The 12735-nt window shown below is 41.8% G+C and overlaps 1 protein-coding gene across 1 annotated transcript in view; it reads left to right on the forward strand.

Moving 5' to 3' along the window:
- The first annotated feature begins 386 nt into the window (after nt 1–386).
- The window catches only part of APBA1 (amyloid beta precursor protein binding family A member 1), a 90127-nt gene continuing 77778 nt past the window's right edge, over nt 387–12735 (forward strand). Inside the window, exon 1 of the mRNA XM_083883965.1 lies at nt 387–508. The gene's annotated coding sequence lies outside the window, so the exon portion shown is untranslated. The remainder of the gene's footprint in view (nt 509–12735) is intronic.

Below are 12735 nucleotides of genomic sequence, written 5' to 3' on the forward strand. Positions count from 1 at the left end.
GGGGCCCGTGTCAGGGCAGGTGAGACGGGTCAGCGCCCGGCAGGGCCTCCCCCGCTCCGGCCCGCCCGGGCGCCGGCAGCCGGGCCGCGGAGCGCCGGCCGTGCGAGGGGCGTGTGAGGGGCCGGGGCTGCCGGAGCCGCCGGGGGCTGAGGAGCCGCGCCGGCCCTGCCCCTGCCCCTGCCCCTGATCCTGATCCCCACCCCGAGCCCGAGCCCGGCCCGCCGGGGCAGCGGGCGGCACCGCCCCCGCCCGTGGGGCCCCGCTCCCGCCGGAGGCAGCGGGAGGAGGGAGGGAAGGAGCGGGCGCGCTGACGCGTGAGGGCGGGCGGCGGGAGGGAGGGGCCGGCCCGGGCGGTGCTGGCGGCGGCCGGAGGAGGAGGAGGAGGAGGCGGTGGAAGATGGTGGCCGCGGGAGGAGCGGCCGGCTGCTGGGCTTTCCGCCCCGCGCTGCTCCGCCGCCCCCGCCGGAGCCGCCCTGCCTGCTGAGGAGGCGGCGCGGACCCGCACCAGGTGCGGAGGGGAGCGGGAGGAGGCTCCGGCCGTGCCCCGCTGCGGCGCTGGGGTCGGGGAGGCGGCGGGCCCGGGGAGGGTGCCCGGGGCGGGATGCCGGCCCAGCCCAGCCCCAGCCCGGCCCAGGGGCTCCTGCCCGCCGCGGTGCGGGCCCGGGGCCGCCCGTGCCCGGCCAGCGCCGAGCGGCGGGACCTGCCCCTGCCCCGGGCTGCGGGAGCGGCGCCGCCGCGGCCATGGCCGCCTCCATCCCGGCCTCCCTCCGGCGGGGCACTGCCTGCTTTCCCTACCTTCATTTATGCCGGGTTTTTCTTTTTGGTGGGGGTGGGATGCGTGTAGAATAATGCTGTGTGGAGCCGTGCATACCCCGGTGCGCTGGTTTGCTGGTTTTTATTTTTTAGTTTTTTTGACTGCTTGCTTTTTTTTTTTTTTTTTCTTTTTTCTTTTTTCTTTTTTTTTGGGGGGGGGGGGCTTTTTTTTTTTTTTTTTTTTTTTTTTTTTTTTTTTTTTTTTTTTTTTTTTTTTTTTTTTCACGCGCACCTTTTCTGTGGTGTAAAGGAGAGATGGGAGGGGGCGGTGCGGGGTTTCGCAGCCGGCGGTGGGGCGGTCGCCGCGGCAGCAGGACGGTGTCGGCAGCCCCGCTCCGCTCCGCTCCGCCGGGAGATGCCGCCGGGCGCTGCGGCCGCGTCCCGGTTTGCGGCACGGAACCCACCCGGGCCCGCATCCCCATCCTCCGCCCGGAGCGCGCTCCCCACCCCTGGGCTCGGGAGGAAGATGACATCTGCTACCGTCGCGTTCTGGCTTCAGGAAAAAAAAAGGCGTCTTGATATATATGTATATTTTTTAATTTTTTTTTTTCGGAGATGCAGTTTGGTAACAATGATTGCCTGAATCACAGTCGTGGTCAATGCAGCCGTATGCAACGCATCTGCTTTCTGTAAGGATCAGAATCAGTGGGAGCAGTCTACCAAGACGTGTTTTACTGCCATCATAAATCTCCTCTTTGAGGGAGATGGGGCTGTGGGTCTAGGATGGAACACTCCATCTTTTTGCTTTCTCGTGCTGTCGGGTTTTTTGGGCTGTGGAACTGCGGTTTGGTTTAGAGAGTGCATTGCAGATCTGGCTGTTTTCATAGCTGCTGAGGAACGAGAAGGCAGAGATGTTTGCCTGACTCTGCATACATTAAGAGTGAGCTAATGTGGGTGTAGGGCAGATCAGCCATGTAGCGTTTTTCTTGTCTTTGACGTGCCTCACGTTACACCAGCTGATAAGAGTACACCCAGGTGGCTGCAATTTTGTGTCTGCTCTGCACCTGGGGCCTATGGGGTCCCAAAAAACTTGCCCTGCAAAATATTCCAGTCATAGTACTCCAGATGCTGCTGCATTGCTGTTAAATCTGGAGCAGCTGCACCTGCCTTTGCAGCCCATGTTGGGAAGAAGCACGTGATGCCTATTCTTCCAAAAGGTGATGGTGACAAAGAATGTGTTTATTCTCTATGTGCTGCCAAACCAAAAGTGAAGTGCTTGCTTGCTCTCATCTCTAATGCTGTGGGAGGAAGGAGCAGGATAGATACCCAGAAGTGCTGTTCAGGAGGGAAGGAGAGCAGGTGCTATTGAATTCTGAGCATTCATGTGTGTTTGTATAGAAAAATTGTCTGGTGAATGATAATGGATGACCACAAGAAATTCTGCAAAAGCGGCATTTAGTGTTGTAATGCACCTCATTTGAATGTTGTGGATGTTTAATGAGTGAAATGTAAACTTTAGTGAAAGACATCTTGTCTTCTTTGAGAAATGTGGTCTGAGATTGATACATCAATGGGCTTTTAGGCCAAACTGATTTTTACAAAGTAATGGTGGTTCAAGGTTGGCTGGGTACAGTGAATCATGTAATTCATTGCTCTGAGTTTTGGACATTTCTAGTTGTAGCTTAAAATGATACTTCCATTTTACAGTAATGCATTATCTTCACTTAAAGTAGCAAACTTTCTGGCTACTGTGCTGTCTTTTAACAGATGCAAGGCCAGCCTGTTGGAAGGCTATCAAAAGTATTTACAGATTAGCTCTTCAGTTAAAAAAGCGTAAGAATGCTGGGCAGGTGATTTGGTACATCTTGGTAGATAGAAAAGATAGTTTTGGTGTGTCAAGAGGGAGCCATGCAAAGCTTTTTAGTATAACCCTGTTTGGTTACTTAATATGAAATCCTTTTCACAGTTTTCCTGAGTTGTTAATTTAATTCTTAATCCTTTGTTTATGGCAAAGTTTGCAATTTCATATCTGTTGGGCAGGGAATGCATTCTGAGTTTTGGAGTGTTGTTTTGTTTTTGTTTTTTTTTTTCGATGTTGCTAGGGTTTGGGGTGTTTCTTTTTTGGGGTTTTTTTGGTTTTTTTTTCTTTTTGAGGGGATTGGGTGGTGTTTTTTTGGTTTTTCTTGTTTGGTTTGGGTTTTTTTTTGTTGGTTGGGTTTTTTTTTGGTTGATTGGTGGGTTTTCTCTTTTTTTTTTTTTTTTAATTTAATAGAATTGTCTTAATGTATTTAAAATGTGGGTGCTAATGCTAAGAGATTTTGTGATACTGGATATGGTGGCATCGTGGATGCCAAAGGTGAAAATCTTGTAGTCCACCATGCACTTATTATTTTGGGGCAGGGAAATTTGGTGGGAGTTTTTGATCTTATAAATCTGAAGACTTTGTTTGCTCTATGGTAATATAAGTACTTCATAACACTTTGAATAAAGGGAGTACTAATTTTGAGGCTAAAGTTTGTGTCATCTATCTAAATAGCAACACAAACAAGAAACCTGAACTCTTTGCATATGACATTTGAATGGATTTTAATTGGACCAGGAGCTGGCTTCTGACTTCTTTGATAACATTTTAAGCCACAGTCATTTGCAATGCTTATGTTCTTAAACTTAAAAAGCCTTCAATACGAGGACTATGCATCTTTGAAATGTGGCTAATGTTCCTTTTTATAAGCATTGCTTACCAGTGCTAGAGCCAAGAGAAAAGTCATGAGGGTAAAAACAAATGGGATCTCCTATTCAGCTGCTTGTTTTGTATTTTTAACAATAATAGCCACACTAGCCAGTGTGGCTGGTCATTTGCAGTGATTTTGTTTCTTGGCTTTAGGTTGTGTCGTCAGCGTGTGGTAATGTTTATGGCAAGCAAAATCAGGAAAAACTAATCATAAGTCCAGAAAAAGTGTCTGGGAGAATAAACACCATGTTGCTACTGATGTATTTGAGTTCAGGGTTAGTAAGCAAAACTAATGAACACGCTAAAAAGACAAAAGAGGAATTATAATATGATGTTTGGAGTCTTCAAATAGACAAAATGCAGGAAAAATCAAGCTGAGAGCTAAAACTTTTCACTTGTATCTTATGGCCTACATATTTCAAATTCAGCATTTTTTCCCTTGGCATATGAATTGTCTATTATTGAGCATGGCTGCTCTGGATTTGCATGAGATTATGAATTAGAAGAATCAGATGTTTTCTCTGAAGATCTAAAAAGAGATAATTAAAAAATATTAGAGGTGCTTTAGGTAGTTTTAATACATGTTGTCCTTATGCAGTGCAGGTTGATTAACTAAATCTTAACTTTGAGCAAGATCTTATTACCATAGACTTAATGAATGCGTTTTTAAATGTATTTTTCTGGTTTCCTAGAAGGTGAAGATTCCTGCTTAATGAGAATTCTAGCAAACAACCCTCTGCTCATTTATCTCCAATAGATTGCCAGCAATACATACTGCATAGGGGTTAAAGGTTTTTGAGAAACAGATTGGTTGGTTCTGCTTTATAGTAATGATTGAATTGGTAAGTCAGCTACTAAGAGCAGTGTGATCATATTTTTCTGTTTCCACTGCATACATTAATGTTCTTCCAAAAATCTGCATGTTTGTTACTTTACTGAAGGGGCCTAGAGAAACATCTTTATTTGCTGCTTTCACATATGCAGGCATGTGATGATAATGTCTGTCCTAATTCTGAAGAAATAAACACAGAAGCAGTACAACGGGCTGTGGATGGCAGAAGACTTAGCTGAAGATAGTCCAGAACCATAAGAATGTGTGTTTCCACACTAAACCCTTTCTGCTAGAAACCATGGATGGTGGGACATGAGAGGAGGAATGAAAGTGCAGTTCTATTTCTAGGGAGTTCTGTTTCTACGGAGATGCTGCTAGGCAGGTGGCATCACACCTGGTCCATCGTGTCTCCTGTGGTGATTTCTGTCTAATTAAAAATATACTGGGAGAAGTTTCCATTTCCCGTGAGCCTGTGTAAGTAACTGTCTGTGGATAACCAGTGGGTTTTGAGCATCATTGAGGAAACTGGAATAAATATATTAGAAGTATTTAAAACAATATCTAGTCTACATGAGGTAAACCACACTGGGAGCCTCTGTTTTTCTTATGGCTTAGCAAAAGGAGAAATTGTTCTTCGATGTTTAGGCAATTAAAACCAAAAATTCAGAATGTTTAAGTATTTGGGTTTTTTAGCCATATGCCTTCCCCCTGTGTTGTCCAGCCTGTTCTTGGGCCATTTGATCCATCAGATCTTGCTCATAAGCCAGCAGTTAAGAATTACTTACATCTTTCTTTCTGATGAGCACTTCCATAAATGCTACTTTCCTTAAGAAGATGAACACCTTGTCACCTATCTGAGAATAAGGTGAGCACAGGGAGTGAGAGACTTCATTAAAAGTCTGCGAGTCAGTCACAACTGAGCAACACATCCCTGGAATTTAGGCTGAATCCTTTTAGTAGTAATTTCTTTTTTCAACTAATTAAACTCTTCTGAACCTTTTTTATGTATCAGGAATATGCCTGCTGAAATTAATTTTCAAATTTTGCACTCCAAAAGATGAACACAGGTCAGAAAAACACCAGAACAGCAGAGCCATGGAGGCCACAAAACTTGCCCCTTTTGGCAAAGATCATTTGAGTGACTACCGCACACTGCCTCACTGTTGCCTTATTTTTTTCCATTTTCGGGATGCATGTCAGGGTGAAAAATGCCTTTCTGTATGTATGTGGTTAAGGTGTTGGTTCAATATCTAATATTTATAGGCTTGGTGTCCTATATTGATTTGGTTAAATATTTTTATTTCTCTGCAAGAATATTCACTTCTGTACACTATTACACTATTGTAAGACAACAGCCTTCTCATTATTCGTCTTGTGATCATTCTGATTTGTTTTTTTTTTAATAAACATGTTTTCTCAAAACTTGGGTGGACAAGGACTTATAGTCTGGGTAAAAGGAAGGGTTTTTTTAAAACAAAAAGAAGAGGAAAAAAGAAAGACCATAATAGAAGATTCTAAACATACATAACTGTGACTTAGTTTTCCTAGTATATGCTAAAGTTTTATTTGTGGATTTTTAAAAATTTATTTATTTATTCTGATATGCAAGTTGCAGTTCATGCCAACAGTCTTAGTGTTACCATGTATTTATGTAGTGTCTATTCTGATGGGACTTTGATCATATTTGAAATCTTGGTGCTTTGGAAGCCTCAAATGTAGCTCTTTATAGTAAATAAAATTAAATTGGGAAAAACATTTTTAAAAGAGGAAGTGAGACTGAAAAAGCTCACACTGAAATCAATGAAGAAGCACAGGGTAAAAGCTCTTGCTCCAGGTTTTTCCCATGCTAACATCAGCAGAATGCCTAGAGTAACATCCTTCAAATCCAAAGAACAGGCAAAACCAGTAGGTTTTTTATATGTTGCTGTCCCGGTACTGCCTCCAGTGTTGGAAGGGAAGATTGGTATATTTTTGTATGGTGTGTACGGGGAGCTGAGTTTTTTTCTTCTCTTTTCTTAACAGCTTTCTCACACCAGCTTTTTTATGATCACAGAGTAATTTGAATTGGAAAGGATCCTTGGATGGCATCTGATCTAAGCTCTGCTCAAATCGAGTGACTGAGACAAGGGCTGCACATGCCGTGTTTGTACCTCTTGGCTTAACCAAGGCAGGAAGCTGTGAAAATGGAGAGCTATGCCTCCCTTGGGTGTCAAATACCAGCTTGTGCAGCAGATTTTGCTAGAGTCCTGGTGGGAAGAGATATTACTGCTGGACAGAGACCTTCCTTCAGCCTGCCCTCCTTATCCTCTGCCAAACAATCTGCCCTGCAGAAAGCTGCTTGCTTTGCTGCTGCATTTGGGGCAGTGAGAGTGTTGGGGTAAAGAGCATGTACCATGTGGGGGTAGTGGTAATCTCCTCTTGATGGGTGCTGGTTTTTGAGTCCTTTTTACCACTGGCATTCCCTGAGGGAATGCCACTGAAATACAGGTGTATTTTCTGTATTTGCCAATTCAGTGACCTGAATTTTTTTTATAATTGGAGTTTTAAGATGGTCGGGGTGGAACGAATTATTACCCAGAAGTTTAGAAAACTATTTGCTTGGTTTAAAATTGTTTTGCAGCAGTTTCAAAATTAGAGCACTGTTTTTAAGAAGTGGAATATTTCTAAACAACATTCCTAGTATCTATATGCAATGCAGTCCCATTTAATTTAATGAGAAAATCTCTCCCAGTAATGCTGTGGTGAGCTGACAGAAATTTGTATTAAATAAGAGTCAGTGCAAAACCAGCCTTTAGCTTTGTATATCCATTGCATTTTTAGCGGACATTTTACAGACTCTTTCCCCAAACTTGGTGTGTATTTCTGATATTCACAGCTGTTATACCTTTTGTCTCAGAGTGATAAATAAGGATGAACTCAGTCTTCTGCTCTTGCTTGACAATTATCATTCCTTGCTGATAAATGATTAATGTAATCCGCTTATGAGATTGCCACAGTACCATTCAGATTTTGGCATCTTAATTTTATTTCATAACAAAGAAAATCCCAAAGTCCTCAAAATCTTCCTTGTGTAGGACCATGTGGCAAGGCACGTGGGAAGGAGATGTTGGAGCTTGATGCCTTCTTGGTGAGGAGGTGGGCATTAGTCTGAGGGGACAGCACTGTTCTTCATGATATTTACTCTGTATTAGATTCAACGTCCAGGCTTTAGACTTTTAGCTGCAGCCTCCTGATGATTAGTCTAACTGCTTAGCCCTAGTTTAAAGTCACATCCAAGTCAGGCAGTTCTAATGTGTTGTATTTTTCGTGTGGCGCTCTTTGCCTCACACTGATTCTGAAATGAGCAGTTTCAGTTGCAGTTAAAGTTAAGTGTGAACTTAACACATCTTCACATATCTTTCAATTTCTTTGCCTTGGTAAACTGTAAAGACTGAATGTCTTTATTTCAGATTAGGTCAAGCTGCTTTGAATATAAATTTAAAAGCTACATCAAACATTTTTATTTTAAGAGTAACACAGACTTAATGCTTTGATCAGCAATACATCAAACTTTTTTCTGATTAACATCAAACTACATTATTTTTTTAAAAAAGCAAACTAGTATTTCTTGTTAGCTACAGTCGTGGTTATTTCTGGGTTTGAAGTCAAGATAACCCAGCATCTTGAACAAAATTTTTGTCTCAAAGAAGGCCAAATACGTAATCTGTAAAGAGAAGAATATATTGGTTAGGATGTGTGTAATTTTTTAGCTATAAAGTAGTCTCAGTAATGTATTGGATGGCACTTTGGGTTATACTGGTTATCCAGGTGGCGTGGAGCATCAGCTGATGTCTGCCATTGCTCTGGGTGTGGCAGTGCACTGTGTCTGTGTGCCTCTGTCACTGGGGTCCTATTGTTAGCTATCACTGACCCAGGACAACAAAGCATTTCCTACAAGAGATCTGGTTCTATCAGACCCCCCTCAGGATAAATTGCCTGCTGACAGCAAATAGAAGCAGTTGAAGCTGAATGTCAGCATGGAAATATAGTTGCATGAAAAGTAAATACTAAAAGCACAGTTGCAGCTTTTATACAATTAGCATTCCTGCAGTCAATTTTCAGAAAAGTAAAAAGGCCCCTACTTCAAAACTGATTGACCTTTGGTGACTCTCTAGGAATTAAAAGTGGAGCAAACAACTTTTTTGTGCATGGAACAAAGACAATTTTTATGTGTCACATGGTGGGTGTGTAAATTCATATTTTATTGAAGATACCTTTTCTTCAGCCACGAAGATAATAACTAGAGGTTCAAATATTTTTTTTATTATTTTTTCCTTCTAGTATGTAACTGTTGAAACCTGGACAGTTCACAACTCAATTTTTGATCTTCATTATTAAAGTCTTTGCTATGATCTTGTAAGCAGTGGCATCCACAGGCACTGTAGTGCAAGTTCATGTATGTACCAGGTACAATGTGCATAGTAGAACAGCATGAACAGCAGTAAGGTGAGAGTTCCTTTTTACATTAATAAATGTATGTAAAAAAACGGTTTCTAGCTGCCTGTGCAAGAACCTTGTGGTTTCAAACAGCAGTGTGTTAAACTGTCATTTTAGGGCCATTGATCGTTTGAAACACAAAGGATAATGTATACTTTTGTAGGTGTCTTACACCTGAAAACTGGAGAGTGAAATTACCAGGAAGGGATTCACAGGGTGGGATAGTCACAGGATCTGACTAATTCAGAGTTTCTTGTGGTGGAAGGAAGAGAATCATATTTTTTTCAGTCAGTTAAAATAATACCAAAATCAGTCTGAAAGTTTAGTAATCAAAAAGCCCTGCTCGTCTTCTGTTCTTATATTATTCTGTGTCTCTGTAATTATTCTTAGTGTAGCAAAAAACCAGGCATACACCTCCCTCCTTAAAGACTAATCTCGCCCCGTCATGTGCAAATCCACAGTCACTTGATTAACTCTGCCTGTTGAAAACTCTCTCTCTCCAGTGTATGACAGGAATCCCATGGCTTCATGGCTTTTTGCAGTGTCTCACTCAATTACTACGGTGTAGTTGTGCACAAACCTTGGCAGCCTCCTTGTCTGTGTTAACTTTTCAGTGAGGTACTAAACAGTGAGTGCGGTCCAGATTAAACTCCTCCCTTCGGGTAGGTTTTCATTGGTCTTCACCTGCCACCTGTGGGCGTTGATGCTCAGATGGGAAGACATTGTTGCCAAAGCAAAGCCATCATATCTTTGAAATATGAGGTATTATGCTGTGAAGTTACCTATAATTCTTTGCATTTAGTTTGAACAGCCTGTAATGCCAGTGGGGTTTAGGGAGGAGGACTGTGCTTGCCAAGAAAAGTTACTCAGTGTGGAGTAGCAGTCTGTTCTGCAGCCTCATGGAAAATCCACCTGTTTTCCACTGGTGCCACCCAGTGAGGAAGAGGCCTTGCCCTGTTCTTACGTCTGGTCTGCTCAGACATCAGTCAATACGAAGTGTGAGTTCATAGTGGGGAAAATGTGGGAAACAGAAGTCTAGCTGATTCCTTTTTCTCTAGGAAGACAAATTGGGATGTTGAAAGTGCAAAAAATATCAGTCACCTTTTCTAGCAGTGTCCAGGGAGCTTGAGGCTGGTGACAGAAGCAGATTATTTAGGGAAAAAAAAAAGTCAGACTTGACTGAGACTTTCCGTTACGCATAGTTCACGTTCACCTGGTCAAACTTTGTGAAGCCTTGCAAGCACTGTGGCTTTCGAGATTAAGTCCAAATTTTAGCATTCTTTTCCACTAAAGTTATTGGTACAGTGATTACACTTCACCAGGGAAGTGATTATCAACATAGGTTTTCCATGTTGGTCCCTGTCATTGCTCTTAAAAGTTACATCCTATTTGGAGGAGTGGGGAAGGGAAGAGATTTGTGTAACTGGAGCGTCCATCTGGTGCCTGTTGGTGCGTTGTTACTTGCTGTTACTTGCTGTAACCAAGGCAATGCCAAATATGTAGCAAGGATTTAGCTTACAATGTAAAAAGCACCTGCTGTTGTGCCTAAATTACATATTGACACTGCTGTAATTTCTGAAGTCTGTTTATTCTTCCACATTTGTTTGTTAAATGAATTTTTCAAAGACACTTGAAGGTCCAATGACCACAGCTGTTTTAAAACAACATGCATGAAACAGAACTTTTTTAAATCATGAGGAAGGAATCTCTCAAAAGGTCTCTGACATGCATTTGTTATCCAAAGAGCAAATCTTTTGGCTGCAGTTTGGCCTAAAGAGATGACATAGAGACCAACATATTAAGCTTCAGGGGTGTAAATCTGAAAGCTATTTTCTGCTGAGGAGAGACTAAAGCATTAGAAGTCTAGGCTTTTGTTCTGTTACTCATCAGCTGTGATAGGCTTTCCCCACAGGCAGTAGTTTCTGAATTCTGATGTAGTGGCTCCCAAGTCTGCTCTTGCTGATTTTTATAGCCTACCAAGTAAGCACGGACACTGGGAACTGATGATATTTTTGACAGTTTCGATTGTGAGGAATCATTTAAGTGTCAGAAGCAAACATGGAGTGAAAATACATGAATTTCGATACACATTTTATGAGATGGCAGCAGTATTGCAAATTTTAACCTGGGGACTCAGGGTGGTAGCAGTGCCTTCCTTTTTTGTTTCAAAGATTGTCTTAATGATCAGAGATTCTTCAGTCTCAGACCCAGGTACCTCAGAGAAAACCTTCTTCTATGCTAGTTACAATTTTATTTTTCCTGTCCCAAAGTGTAGCATGTAAAAATTCCTCCTCCTAAGGCACAGCATTGTCACAGTTCAGCTCCATCTGCATGGCACTTGTGACAAGTGGAACATAATCTCATGTATATATTGTGTTTTGCATCTGTTCTGTTTCGTTTGTGTGTATAGTTATGCTGTCGGTACTTCGTATTTTAGATGCCTTTGAATTATATGTGGTGGAGATTTAATAATCCTCCTTTTTCTCCTCTCTCCCATCTGTATCTGGTTTATAAGTAACGTCATAATGTTTTCTGTTTGTTCTTTGTCCTGAGGAGATTAATTCTTCTGACTCTAAATGTAGCCCTGTTCATGACTTCATAGTACATGTGATGTATTTCCCAAGAAAAAACAATAACGTAATATATGGATGGATTTTTATATGCAAGGAATCAAGGTTAGAAAAAAGCCTTTGCAAAGGATCTGGTGAACCTGTGTTGGAGGTTTGGGGAAGACTTATATTTAACCTGAAAACATTTTTCAGGAAAAACCACCACCTTTGCTCTTGAAAATTATTGGACAGTCATAGATGGGGTTTATGGCAGTAACTTGGAGCTTAAAAATTGACAGATGCTTGACCATTCTGAACATGGAAACAGCTTGGCAGTCCACAGTTAGGATCCACTGGCTCAGAGCATCTAAATAAATCTTTGTCACATAATGCTGAAGACTTGGCAGTGGGTGGTGACCATTGCACATAGCTCTGATATATCAGACTCAGGGAAAGTCTTTTTCTGTGGCCTTGTAAATTTATGGTCAAAGAAAGACGTTTTTCTCAGTTTTACATTTGCCTCTTTTTATTAATACTAAATATATTGTTGGGATGCTATCTGTGTGTATATGAATAAGATGGTGTTAGGTTTTCTTCTGCCTTGCTAAATAAAGGTGCTTGGTAAGTTACAGAAGAACAGAAGACCTCATTGTACCTGGCATGGACAGTTTCTCTAGTTCTTGTCTGCATATGAAGTGGTGACACTTCTGTAGTGTCTGATCAGCAGATGAAGTTGCTGTTGTTGCTGCTGTGATTCTACACTGCTGTAGGTGAGGGTTTGCATGGTTTATTCAATTTATTAGGAACAGATGCAATCCTGGAATCTTTCTCTGTTTTACCTGGTAAACCTTACGCTGTCAAGGAAAGAACTACAGTAATTTTGGGCAGAAATTTGGTAATTCGTCTACCCTGTGAAAATGGCATTTTGTTTCTAAATTTAAAAAGATTTTATTCTTTACATTTGAGGCATGACAGAAGTCCATAGTTTGTAATGTCTCTTGTGAGGAAAAGGTTTCACTTTGCAAATGTTTTTATCTGTTGAAGAGAAAGAACAAAGAGTACAGGAACTGATTTAAGAGTAATGTTAGAATCTTGGTAGCAAGTTTCTCATGTTGAAGTGTGACTTGCTAGTGAAGCTCTTTGCTTTAAATGCACAGAAAACTTTTGAACTTTGCCTAAGTTTAGTGCATTTTACAGCTTAGGTTGCTTGTCTTACACAAATAACACAAAGATGTTCACAGGGCCAGAATGATGCTTAATAATTTGAGAGGAACAAAATTTTATCTCCCTCTAGGTAATAAAGAGGAATAATCTTTTCTTTTAACCAGAAAAGGCCCTTGCAGAAACAGTATGAAACACAGCTATGTGTGGTAAGGAGGATTTAACTGTGAATG

This window comes from Zosterops lateralis (assembly GCF_965231275.1).
Source record: "Zosterops lateralis genome assembly, chromosome: Z".
In the NCBI taxonomy this organism is placed as follows: domain Eukaryota; kingdom Metazoa; phylum Chordata; class Aves; order Passeriformes; family Zosteropidae; genus Zosterops; species Zosterops lateralis.